General features: G+C 43.1%; 1 protein-coding gene across 44 annotated transcripts in view; it reads left to right on the plus strand.

The window, feature by feature from the left end:
- Window positions 1–12,449, plus strand: part of TAFA4 (TAFA chemokine like family member 4) — a 259,031-nt gene that overhangs the window by 172,230 nt on the left and 74,352 nt on the right. Inside the window, exon 10 of one of the 44 annotated variants that reach the window (XR_016214667.1) lies at window positions 3,607–4,887. The exons of the other annotated variants lie outside the window; for them this stretch is intronic. The gene's annotated coding sequence lies outside the window, so the exon portion shown is untranslated. Of the gene's footprint in view, window positions 1–3,606; window positions 4,888–12,449 lie in introns of those variants that run through there. 44 annotated transcript variants of the gene reach the window in all.

Here is a 12,449-nt window from a genome sequence, read left to right on the forward strand (position 1 = left end):
GACTGCTTTCTCAGGCCATAGCAGAGAGCTGGATCAGAAGTGGAGCAGCTGGGACTTGAACTGGTGCCCATGGGATGCCAGTACTGCAGCTTTACCTGCTACACCACAGCGCTGGCACCTCTGCTGTTTTTTATTCCTAAAAAAATTGTAATTTTTGGTCTCATGTTTAAGTCTTTTGTCCTTTTGGTGTAACATAATATGTAGTTTTAAAATCTTGAGTAGCAACTCATCTATATTCTTTTTGGAATTTGTAATATATTTGTTTATATATTATAGTAATATGTAGTTTCTTTGAGCTGTGACCACACATTTGTTCTTCCATAGTTTATTCTAAATTTTTTTTTAACTGTATCTCCTGATCACTGACATACACCCCTCAACAACCAGTATGTAGCTTATTTGGAGCCTTTAGAACTTATCCTGGGGTTTTATAAACTTGTTCATGTTTAATTTAAGCAAAAGGAGAATGTGTTGCTTCTTTTGAAGGCAGATCTGACTCTAGTTACAGCTTGAGCTCCAAATGATAGTTCTAGGATTCAGTTTTTTATTTTATTTTATTTATTTTTTTGACAGGTAGAGTGGATAGTGAGAGAGAGAGACAGAGAGAAAGGTCTTCCTTTTGCCGTTGGTTCACCCTCCAATGGCCACCACGGCTGGCGCACTGCGGCCAGTGCACCGCGCCTATCCAAAGGCAGGAGCCAGGTGCTTCTCCTGGTCTCCCATGGGGTGCAGGGCCCAAGCACTTGGGCCATCCTCCACTGCCTTCCCGGGCCACAGCAGAGAGCTGGCCTGGAAGAGGGGCAACTGGAAAAGAATCGGCGCCCCGACTGAGACTAGAACCCAGTGTGCCGGCGCCGCAAGGCGGAGGATTAGCCTATTGAGCTGTGGAGCCGGCCAGGATTCATTTTTTCTCTATGTACTGCCTCTACTTTCCTCTAGTTTTCATTTTTAGGTTTCATGTGATGGTAAGATGGCAACAGCAGCTCAATCTTACATCTTGAGTTTCACTTTAGGGGCTAGAACAATAAAAGTCTTGGCCATAAGGCCTTGAGTTAGCTCTGACAGGGCCTGCTTAGGTAGCAAGAAGGCATGGACTTATCCCTCTACCAGTTATTGTGGCTGGGCCCAAATGCAAGGCATTGACTGTCTTAGCACAGTGTCCCATGACTTCTACCTGAAGCTGGAAGGCAGGGTCCCATTTGAACCACATGACTGAGAGCAGGGGAGCAGCATTTTACTCTAGGAAAATTTGGATTATTACTGACATTGAGCATGGCCCCAAACTAACAACTGTCAAAGCTCTCCATCTAGAACGTGGTGTTCTCTCTCTGTTGCTAATATCTGAATCTCCTCTTTTTAAGCCCAGCCAAATCTTTACCTCTTTGAATCTTTCCTGCTGCACTTTTGGCACAAAATGATGTCTAACTTATCCATATAACTAAGGAATCTGTTTTTTATTTTAATAGACATCTAAAATATTATTGATTTCCCAGATCCTGTGTATTGAGCTCAGAAAGAATGATAATTTCCTCTAGGTGATTTTTTAAAAAAGATTTATTTTATTTATTTGAAAGAGTTACAGAGAGAGGTTGAGACAGAGAGAGAGGTCTTCATCTGCTGGATCACTCCCTAGATGGTCTCCTACTTGGGTGCAGGGGCCCAAGGACTTGGGCCATCTTCTGCTTTCCCAGGCCACAGCAGAGAGCTGGATCAGAAGTGGAGCAGCTGGGACTGGAACTGGCATCCACATGGGATGCTAACGTTTCAGGCCAGGGCGTTAACCTGCTGTGCCACAGTGCTGGTCCCACCTCTAAATGATTTATAATGTGTGTGCATATGTGTATGTGTGTGTACACACATTGTGTATCTGGGTAGCTGGGAGTTGATTGTTCAGGATGATTCTACCTGTGTCTGAGGTGGTCTGGCTGTTGGTTGGGTGATAGGGTGAGTGGACCAGGTGTCTCTACTCTACAGGGTGAGTCTGTACTTGTTCACCTTCTTTTTTGAAAGCTTTTATTTAATAAATATAAATTTCATAGGTATAATTTTTGGAATATAGCAGTTATTCCCCCCATACCTGCCCTCCTACCCCTACTCCCATCCCACCTCCTACTTCCTCTCCCATATCATTCTTCATTAAGATTCATTTTTAATTATCTTTATATACAGAAGACCTTCTCTAAACTAAGTAAAGATTTCAACAGATTGTACCCACACAGACACACAAAGTATAAAGTATAGGTAGAGTTACAGACAGAGAGAGAGACAGAGAGAAAGGTCTTCCTTCCGTTGGTTCATTCCCCAAATGGCCGCTATGGCCGGCGCTGCACAGATCCGAAGCCAGGAGCCAGGTGCCTCTTCCTGGTCTCCCATGTGGGTGCAGGGGCCCAAGCACTTGGGCCATCCTCCACTGCCTTCCCTGGCCACAGCAGAGAGCTGGACTGGAAGAGGAGCAACTGGGACTAGAACCCGGCACCTATATGGGATGCCGGTGCCGCAGGCAGAGGATTAACCAAGTGAGCCATGGCACCAGCCCCACTGAATACTAGTTTTACTGTTAATTCACATAGTACAACTCATTAAGGACAGAGGTCCTACATGGGGAGCAAGTGCACAGTGACTCTTGTTGATTTAACAACTGATACTGTTACTTATGACATCAGTGATCACCTGAGGCTGCACTTGTTCACCTTGTGACTGACTTTGAAGAGCAGCAAGTTCTAATGTACAAGTGCTTTTCAAATGCTTGCTAATGTCTCACTGGCCAAAGCAAGCCACTGTCTGACACTGGTTCAAGAGGCAGAAAAATACCCCACCTCTGGGTGGGAAGGGCTACAAAATCCCCACAAGGGCATAGACAGGAGGAAGGCAGGAAACTGGCTCAAGGTTTGCAGTCACCATGCTGAGTTTATGACTAAGTTAGGAGATGGGAGAAGGAGGAGGAGAGCAGGGTTTGGATTTGCTCCTAACAAGACTGTAAACATAGGACAACTCTCTAGTTGTTATGAAGAAGTACAAGAAATTGTTAGGTAACACCTGACATCTTGATGTCTACCTCTTAAGCACATATTTGTTTTCTGATTAAGTGAAACCATCCTCTTGTCAATTTTCCCAACTGTCTGAGTTTGACACATTCAGGACACTGATTTTGCTACACACAGAACAGGTGAAACCTTTCATTTCCATGTTCTTTGTTTCCTTCCGAATACACCTTGTTCAGACTTTCCTGTTCCAGGAACTCTTTCCTGAAAAAACACAGTCTGTAAATCCTTATTCGTCCTGCCATGATGCATTTTATAATTTTGTATTTTGAGAGATTTAGCTCATTGAACTTGTTCCTTTGGATATGTGTAGGTCAAAGTGGGTTGCAGTACTATTAAAAGTAAAAAGTGTTGTGATGTCCATTGCTCAGCTCAGATTCATCCAGTGATTGTACACCCCATGAAGATGGGGACCAGGTCTCAGTTGTTCACAGATGGATCCACAGCACTCAGCACAGAGTCTAAGGTATAACAGGCTTCAAACACATATTTATTGAAAGCTGGAACCCTTGGAATTGATTTTGTCCTTCATTGATTTGTACATTTGAGTTTTTCTTCCAAACAGGAGATATACAAGCAAATCAGAAAACCAGCTTCCAAGAGCCAGCATTGTGGTGCAGTGGGTTATGCCTCTGCTTACGAAGCCAGCATCCCATCTGGAGTGCTGTTTGAGTCCTGTTTGCTATGCTTCCAATACAGCTCCCTGCTAACGCACCTGGGGGAGGGCAGTAGAAGATAGCCCAAGTACTTAGGCCACTGCCACCCCCATATGGGAGACCGGGATGGGGTTCCTGGCTCCTGTTTTTAGTCTGGCGCAGCCCTGGCTATTGTGTTCATTTGGGGAGTGAACCAGTGGATAGAAGCTCTCTGTCTCTGTGACTCTGCCTTTCAAATAGGTAAATAAATGTAAACACAACAACAACAACAACAAAACCCGGAACAACCTCACTTCTACTCCCCTTCCCTCCTGGCTCTAATTTCCTCATTAAATCCCACACTGGCCAGAAAAGTGTGCCTTATGCATGTTCTTTAGGTTACCTGTAGTGTAAAAATCTAGGTTAAGTTTGTGAGTTCTAGTAAACCAATGGCAGCCCTATGAATTTAACTTTTCAAAGTTAACTGTGATTGCACTATCGAGGCACAGACATGATTCAATAGCAAGGCCTTAATTTAGGATTTGTAGTACTTGATAGAGTATGTTTTTTCATCTAAGTCTATACTTGGTTTTTCTTTTTTCTGGAGTCAATTCCCACGACTTGCAGCTCTCTGCAATAGCGATGTTAATTGGACAGTTAGTAAAAACATAATAAAGAGAATCAGAATCGCTGGGTCACACTGCATGACAGGCCGGGTCAGGCCTTCTGAGCTGCGGAATGTATCTGTTTTCTGCACCCCAGATTATTGATAACAGCGCTGTCTTCCTGACTGGGTTACAGACAGGAAGGCTGGTTCTTGTAGCTATAGGCAGGTCCACTAGTGAGATCAGTACACCGTGAAATGATGAAAGAGATATGATGAAGGGAAGGAGCCATTTAAAGCAGAAGTGATAGGGATGTGTTACAGAGCCGGGAGAGCAGTGGAACTACGGATGGGGCGGGGGAAGAGAGCAGGTTATGTGAAGGCTGGAGCCGTACTTGTGACTTTTTCCTAATTGCGTGGGACTCTGAGACCAAGTGCTGGCTTCCTTTGGAATAGTGCAGCGTGCATTCTATGTGAGTGAAGTGCAGTGACCTTTGTCTACTCTGTGGCTTTTGAAATTACAAGGGAAGAAATGAAAATATTCAGAGTTGAGCACATGCCTCCCCCATGTTAATGATTTTTTTCCTCCAAGAAGGGTAAGTAAAAGTGAAAAAAAAAAAAAATGCCACGAATTAATCAGTGTCATCTGTCCTCAGCTTGTGTTCCTGGACAGTGACTCCTTAATACATGTGTTCCATGCTCTTAGCAAAGGCGTGATAAATCCTTACTTAGCGACTGTGGCCTGGCAAAAAAATCTTCAAGTACAACTTTGATTCCAAAGAGAAAAGTTTGAAAAAAATAAGGGGTCGCACAGGTCAGGCGCCTTGAAGCTCCTCTGGGAATGAAAGGTGTTTATGTCACATTGATTCTGACAACCTGCCCACTTGTAAATGAGTCCTTGGGGATGGGGTGTAAGTGGAACAGCTTCACAATTCCAGTGTCTTGACACATTTTTTGATTACACCATTAAACACCGTACGGCTACATCTTGAGTTATTATATAGACCAGCAAGTAGGGAGATGGCATTTTCTGCATTCCACTGTGTCTGATTTGGAATCCCTTTCTGCACCTGCATTTGATTGACTGTTAGGGAGTGAATTAAACTTGCATGCGTGATGCAGTTTTTAGAATCTGTAACTCAAATGCCGCAATAAAAATGGCAGCTCCATTTTATAAAAAAGCGACTCCAAGTCTCATTCTTTTCATAAAAGATCGTAATTGTTACTCTCCATGAAGTTCAGCTAACTGTTACAGGAGAGAGCACTGGTTCATGCTAAATGTTTTGAATGTTCTTTTGCTCAAATATAAGCTCAAAATTAAAATGCCATTTTTGCCATTTAGCTTTATGACTAATTATTGCCTAAGTGGCAGTTGGGTTTCTGAATTGGGCTGCCTGGCTATGAACCACCAAATAGGATTGCTTATCTGAAACATTTTGCTGCCAAACCAGACCCTGCAACGAATTACAACTAAGCAATTAAAATAGAGGGCGTTTTCAGCAATGGATTGGCCATATATTCTCTTCATTATGCAGTCTACTTGGTGGAGTTTAAAAACAATGTTCCATTCTCCTTTTTTTATTTTGCAAATGTTGGGGTCATGCCAGTGGACCATTTTCTTTTCTCTGAATTGAAGCAGACCATCTCATGTGGCAACCTGTCTCCCAGGCTGGGATTTGGATAAGTCCATTGCTACATCCCTAGAATCAGAGAGTGATTCACTGCCTGTATTTGCCTGCCAAACTCGAGATGCTTTGTGCAGTGAAGAATAATAAAAGCAGAAATATAGGGAAAAAATGTAATCCCTCCATTACAAGACTGGATAACCCCTTGATGTCACGGAAACAGTAGCACAGCTGCACGAGGATAATGAAGGGAATGAAGAGGCTTTTTACCTGTGTGTATATGGCTACCCATTTAATAACAATTTGAAAGTATCAAACTCATTTCTTTTAGTGCTTGAGATTCTGCCTGAATTGAAGATGAAAGGGTTGAGTTTCATTAGGAATGGAAGCAATGTTTTTTCTATCCTCAGAGCATATTTTGTTCTTAACAAGTGGCATTCTTTTAATCTAGTTAATTTGAAAACATCTTGGGTGACAATTATTGCTGCACAAAGAACAATAATTACAAAATGATGTGGGCAACTTTGGGCCAATTTATGAACCTAAAAGTTGTCTAGCAACCAAAATCAGGACAGGAAATGCATAAATCAATCTGTTCTGAAACTTGGAAAGTTTTGAGGGGATTACCCTTCAGTTATGAGTGGATGACATTATGAAAATGAAATAAAGGAAGGATGCTATCCTAGTGTTAGAAAAAGTCCGTTGGCCTATGTCTACTGTGGACGTTTGCAAACTTTACTGCATGGGGGAAGGTTTTAAAAGTCTCAGTGTCTGCGCCATACCTCATGAAATTGGAATATGTACCTCTTTGAATAAGAAATTTCAACCCTGTCTCTTCTAAAAATGTTCCTTGACTCAGGGATAAAATGATTGTCAATCGGTGAGTTTATATATGCACTCATAGCTAATGTTGTCAATCAAAAAATAGAAGATACATCATTGATAACCCCCCAGCAACAAATGATAGAAGGGTTTTCTGGTCCATCCATCTCTTACTAAGTACTGTTTAATAATGTGTGATGAGCCCAGCATTTCGTTTTGTGAATAAGTGAAGTGAGATTGCAAGGATGATTATTAGTGGCATGTTTCAAGGAGAATAATCAAATGGTTTAATAATATGTGAAAAATCTAGAAATTCGTGGGTAGACTGTTTCATGTTGGAAGTCCTGTGGCTTTTCTGAGAGGCTCAAGGCTTTCTTAGAGTATGCTGTCTCAGAGTATAGGAGTATGCAGGAACTGTCAATGTTTGGGCCATGTTGGGCCCCATGTGCTATATTTCCACGTCTGGCAGTGTCATATTGTGGTCCTAATTTCTAGGTTCTTAGTGAAGTGTAGAATGTCTAGAGCTGAGAAGCTGTGGCAGCTCTCAGTGACCCACTAGTATTACACAGCTGTTTTTTCATTTACTTCGTAGTGTTTGGAGTCATAGATCCTTGTTTCTTACCAAGAGCGTGTGGGATGATGTGGCTTATTTCTTGGTCCTGCTCATGGAATAAATGGTCCTCCTAATGGAATATTTCTTTTCTGTTATTTTTTTCTTTTGATTCCCATTATGGTGGTGTTCTAAAGTTAAATACAATCCTTTGCTCTATTACTTTCTTAGGGTTGCTCTAACAGAGGACCATACACTAGGGACTTGAAGCAACAGAAATGTTTTCTCCTACTGTTCTGGAGGCCAGAAGTCCAAAATCAAGGAGAGTTAAGCTCTGTCAAGTTTCCAGGGCAGGATCTTTCTATGCCTTTCCCAGTGTCTGGCAGCTGGTGTTCTTTGGCTTACTGATGCCATACTTCAGCCCCTACCTCCATCATTACACTGTCTGCGCCTCTGCATTAACATGGCATTTTCTTCTTCTTACATGGCCACCAGCTCAATTAGATTAGACTTCATCTTAACTAAGTTACATCTGTAAAGACCTGATTTTTAATAAAAGGACCCATTTGTAGAGGTTGACACTTAAGTGTGTGTTTTCATGGGATGCAGTTCAACTCACACAACATTTGTGTTGTGCAGAGGATGTGCACCTTGTGACTGGTTCCTGAGAGCTGTGTGCCATTGGATAGTTAGAGTGACAGCTTTCTGTGGAGTAGGTGACCTGAAATCAGTGCATGTTCCTTCTGATCCCACTAATCTGCTCAACACCCCGAGTACTGCTACAAATATTGGGGAAGGAAATCAGTATGCCTAGGAAGTGTGCATAGATGCCAGAGGGGCAAACATTGCCCAAGTGTTGGCTTTCTTCCGTCTTTAGTGCTGAAGTGGTACATACGGCTACAGAGGTTCCCTCGGTTTCTCAGTCTGTGTGTGTCATATGCTGTCCACTTTTCCCATTTTCCTTTATTGTTGTGCCATTGTAACACTTCATTTCCCAGTGAGGTACTGCTACTACTTTTTTTAAAATAGAGATTTATCTATTTTTTGAAAAAATTAGGGTGATAGAGATCCTGTATCCACTGGGTCACTCCCCAAATAGCCGCAATGGCCAGGGCTGGGTCTGGCCAAAGCCAGGAGCCAGGAGCTTCATCTGAGTCTCTCACGTGCATGGCAGGGGTCCAAACACTTGGCATCTTCTGCTAGTTTTCCCCCGTTAGGGGAGCTGGACTGAAGTGGAGCAGCTGGGGCTTGAACTGGCACCCATATGAGATGCCAGCATTTCAGGTGGTGGCTTTACCTACTATACCACAGCACTGGCCTGGGATATCTTCAGAAATGTTTGACTTGACACATGATGCTGTGAATTTACTATACAACACGAATAAGTTCTATATACTAAGCAACAATAAAATCTTCTTATTTTGGTAACTTATAAGTATTATTTTATCTGATTAGATAATCTGTCTTTGAATTAATATCTGTAAATCATTTACATTTAATGTACTTATTGATGTATTTGAAGTTAGGTTGATCATTTTTTTTGTTTTCTGTTTGTCATCTTTGCTTTTTTATCTTTGTTTCTCTTTCATGCTTACTTTAGGTTATTGGAATAATTTCTAGTTTTTAATTTTATCTAGTCATCCTTGGCTATATTTCTTTGTTTACTTTTTATTTTTAAAGATTTATTTATTTGAAAGGCAAGGTTGCAGAGAGCAAGACAGAGAAGATCCTCCATCTACTCAAATGGCTGCAATGGCTGGGACTGGGCCAGCCTGACACCAGGAGCCAGGAGTTCCATCTAGGTTTCCCACGTGGTGGCAAGGGCCTAAGATTTGGGCCATTCTCCACATATTTGCTACTAGGTACCTTAGCACGAAGCTGGATCTTAAGTGAAGCATCCAGGACTTGAACCTGCATTCCTCTGGGGTGAGAGCATTGTAAAATGGCGGCTTAACCCACTGTGCCACAGTGGCAGCTCCTGTACTGCTTAAAATGTTCCTATGCAATCTTTCACAGTATAGATTTAATATTTAGACATTTCAAGGAAACATACAAGCCTTGCAAGCATATAGGTCCATTTGTTTTCTTCCTCTTCTTGTCCTATAAATTACATCTATATACATTGAAACCTCCATCAGTGTGGGGAGCAATTCGGACTAGACTAAGTTACTGGAATTAAGACTTATTCTATGCATCTGCTCTCCCACAATATGGCGCTGGGAGAGGAGTAAACAACTTCTACGCAGCTGCCTCTCGCCAACTTGACTGATGAGCTGCAGGAGCTGATCCTGCTCCTGATTGGAGGAGAGCAGCGTGCTCGGCGTGTGGGTAGCAGAGTTGGGATTGGTGGAAGAGGACTATAAAGGAGGAGAGAGACAACATGCACCAGGAACATCCAGATAACATCTGAGCAGCCCCCGAGAGAGCAGGCCGGCGGTGTGCCGCTCCCCCACGGAAGTGGGGAAAGTGGCAGGGGGAACCGCCCCTCCACGGAGGTGGAGGGGTCGGCAGCCAACCCGGGAAGGACCAGCAGCAAACCCGGGAAGGGCCGAGCAGACAAAAGAACAGCGCAGGGTCCTGTGTCGTTCCTTTGCGAATGGGGGAGCGACACATCAGAAAATGTTACAACTTTGCTTTCACCCGTCATGCGTATTTTTTAAAAAGTTAGGAGTAGACAACCATTTATTTACTCAGTTTTTATGATTGTTGTTATAGTTCCTTTACAGATGAAGTTCCAATTTCCCTCTGACCTAATTCACTTTCAGCTCAAAGAGTAAATATCCCTTATTATGGCTTGTAGGGAAGCCTGTTGAGTTGTACTCTTATTTTAGAGCCATGAGGTCATCATAACTTCACTGATGTGTACATGATGGGTATGTGTTTTGTGTGTGTGTGTGTGTGTGTGTGTGTGAGGCAGAGTTAGACAGTGAGAGAGACAGAGAGAAAGGTCTTCTTTCCGTTGGTTCACCTTCCAAATGGCTGCTACAGCGGGCACACTGTGCCGGTCCGAAGCCAGGAGCCAGGTGCTTTCTCCTGGTCTCCCATGCAGGTGCAGGGCCAAGGACTTGGGCCATCCTCCACTGCCTTCCCCGGCCACAGCAGAGAACTGGACTGGAAGAGGAGCAACCAAGACAGAATCTGGCACCCCGCCTGGGACTAGAACCCAGTGTGCCGGCGCTGCAGCCGGAGGATTAGCCTAGTGAGCTGCGGCGCGGGCCTTTTCTTTGGTTTTCTAATGAGAAACAAAATTAATTGATTTAATGCGTCAGGCACTATTAGCAACAACTGAAGATACTGCAGTTAGCAAACCAGAAAAAAAAACTTTATGTATAGGGGAGATGGTCAGTCCATAAGCAACTAGAATACAGTGTATCAGATGTCTTGGGTTCTATGTAGAAAAGCAAAGCAGGGGCCACAGATGTGCTCCTAAAATATATAAGAATTATATTAAGTTGAAGGCATGTGAATAAAAATTACACATATTTAGGGTATATAACATTTTGTCTCCATATGCGTTGTAAAATGACTTGCATAACAAGTCTAATGAACATATCCATTGCCTCACATGGTTATCTTTTGTGTGTGTGTGCATTTGTGTTTGAGTATTTGTATCACTTCTCAGCCTTTTGGCTAAGATCAAATGTGTGTATTTGTGTGTGTGAAGATATTTCTTAGCAAATTTCAAGTAATTCAAACAATATGGTACTGGCATAAGAACAGGTACATAGATCAAGGGAACAGAACATGAAGCCAGTGATAAACCCAAGCATACATGAGTATGATCAACTAACATTTGACAAAGGTGCCAAGAATACACATTGGAGTAAGGATATTCTCTTCATTATGTGATGTTGGAAAAAGTGTATATGCCTACACACTCACACAAAGAAATTGGATCCTTATTTTATATCACACACAAAAATCCAATCAAAACATATTAAATACTTAAGCATGAAACCTGAAACTATAAAACTGCTAGAAGAAAACACAGGGGAGAGCTCCATGGCATTGGGGTTGGCAGTGACTTTTTTGGATATGACACAAAAGCACCAGCCACAAAAGCCACAGTAAACAAGTGGGACTCCAAGGAATCAAACCTAAGAAAAGAACCCCATGTATTTTTACTAGCATGGCTGGAGGTGACCTTTGTGAGAAGGGACTGTTGGGGTCAGGACTGCAAGGTGCCGGCCGTGGCACTAACTGGGAAAGAGTGAGGGAGTGGCAGGTGCAGACAGAGGAGACTGCTGTGTTTAAATCGTAGAACAGAGTGGGAAGATGGGAGGTGTTGAGGAATGCTTCCAGACAGCTGAGACAGGCGGGTATAAGTGCTGCTTGGTAAGATGTGAGAAGGGCTGCGTGGCTGTTAGATCAACCATGTGAGATTGATGTAGGAAATGCTGTTTTATTTTCAATTTTTCACTCTTTTGGGGATATTACAGGGATTAAAAACAAACCCTCAGATACCGGAAGGAAACACATCTTGTCTCCTGCAGGAATATGCAAATGTGGACCTAGCCTGACAGTCTTGCAGTTTTGCCAGACAAGCTGGAGAGGGGGAACGTTGAGTTAGCTTGCCTTATTTTTAAAATAGTCACTGAAATCCTTCAAAAAAAGTGAGGAGTCCTGAGCCAAATGCACATCTGTGGGTGGAAGTCGGCTCCAGGAAGCCCGTTTGGTGAGTGCTGCTGTAGAAGCTTTAATCGCCCAACGAGTAGGTCCATCCCCTCACTTTTGAGGAAGGTAGCGGTTTGAGCATAGATTACGTTAAACCCAATTGGTATCCTTCCCTTGTCTAATTTTTGTTGCAGTCAGGGACTGTACACAATAGTGAACGACTGGGTGGAAACATTTCGTTTGCAAGAATTGCTTCTTGCTGTGTCGGTGAGATGCGACCGGGCGTCAGTCTGCCAGTGGCTCAAGGACAACCCCACGTTGCCAGCCGGCAGCCCCCCGCCTGCCCTCCTTCCTTCTTACATGGCCGACTTGGGACGGTCAGTAGCCTTTATTGCCGGAGAGGTTTATTATATTTAGCACAGCTCTCTCCGCAGTCTGGTGATATAATTATGATTGTTGCCTTCTCCTTATCTCTGCCTTTGATGGGACGAAAACCTCTGGTATAAATATGTGCCAGTGAGGGCATGTGCTTTTTCTTCTTCTCAGCCTAATGGATGA

The sequence above is a fragment of the Oryctolagus cuniculus genome, chromosome 10, assembly GCF_051225735.1.
Source record: "Oryctolagus cuniculus isolate XC-2025 breed Fujian yellow rabbit chromosome 10, ASM5122573v1, whole genome shotgun sequence".
NCBI classification, from domain to species: Eukaryota; Metazoa; Chordata; class Mammalia; order Lagomorpha; family Leporidae; genus Oryctolagus; species Oryctolagus cuniculus.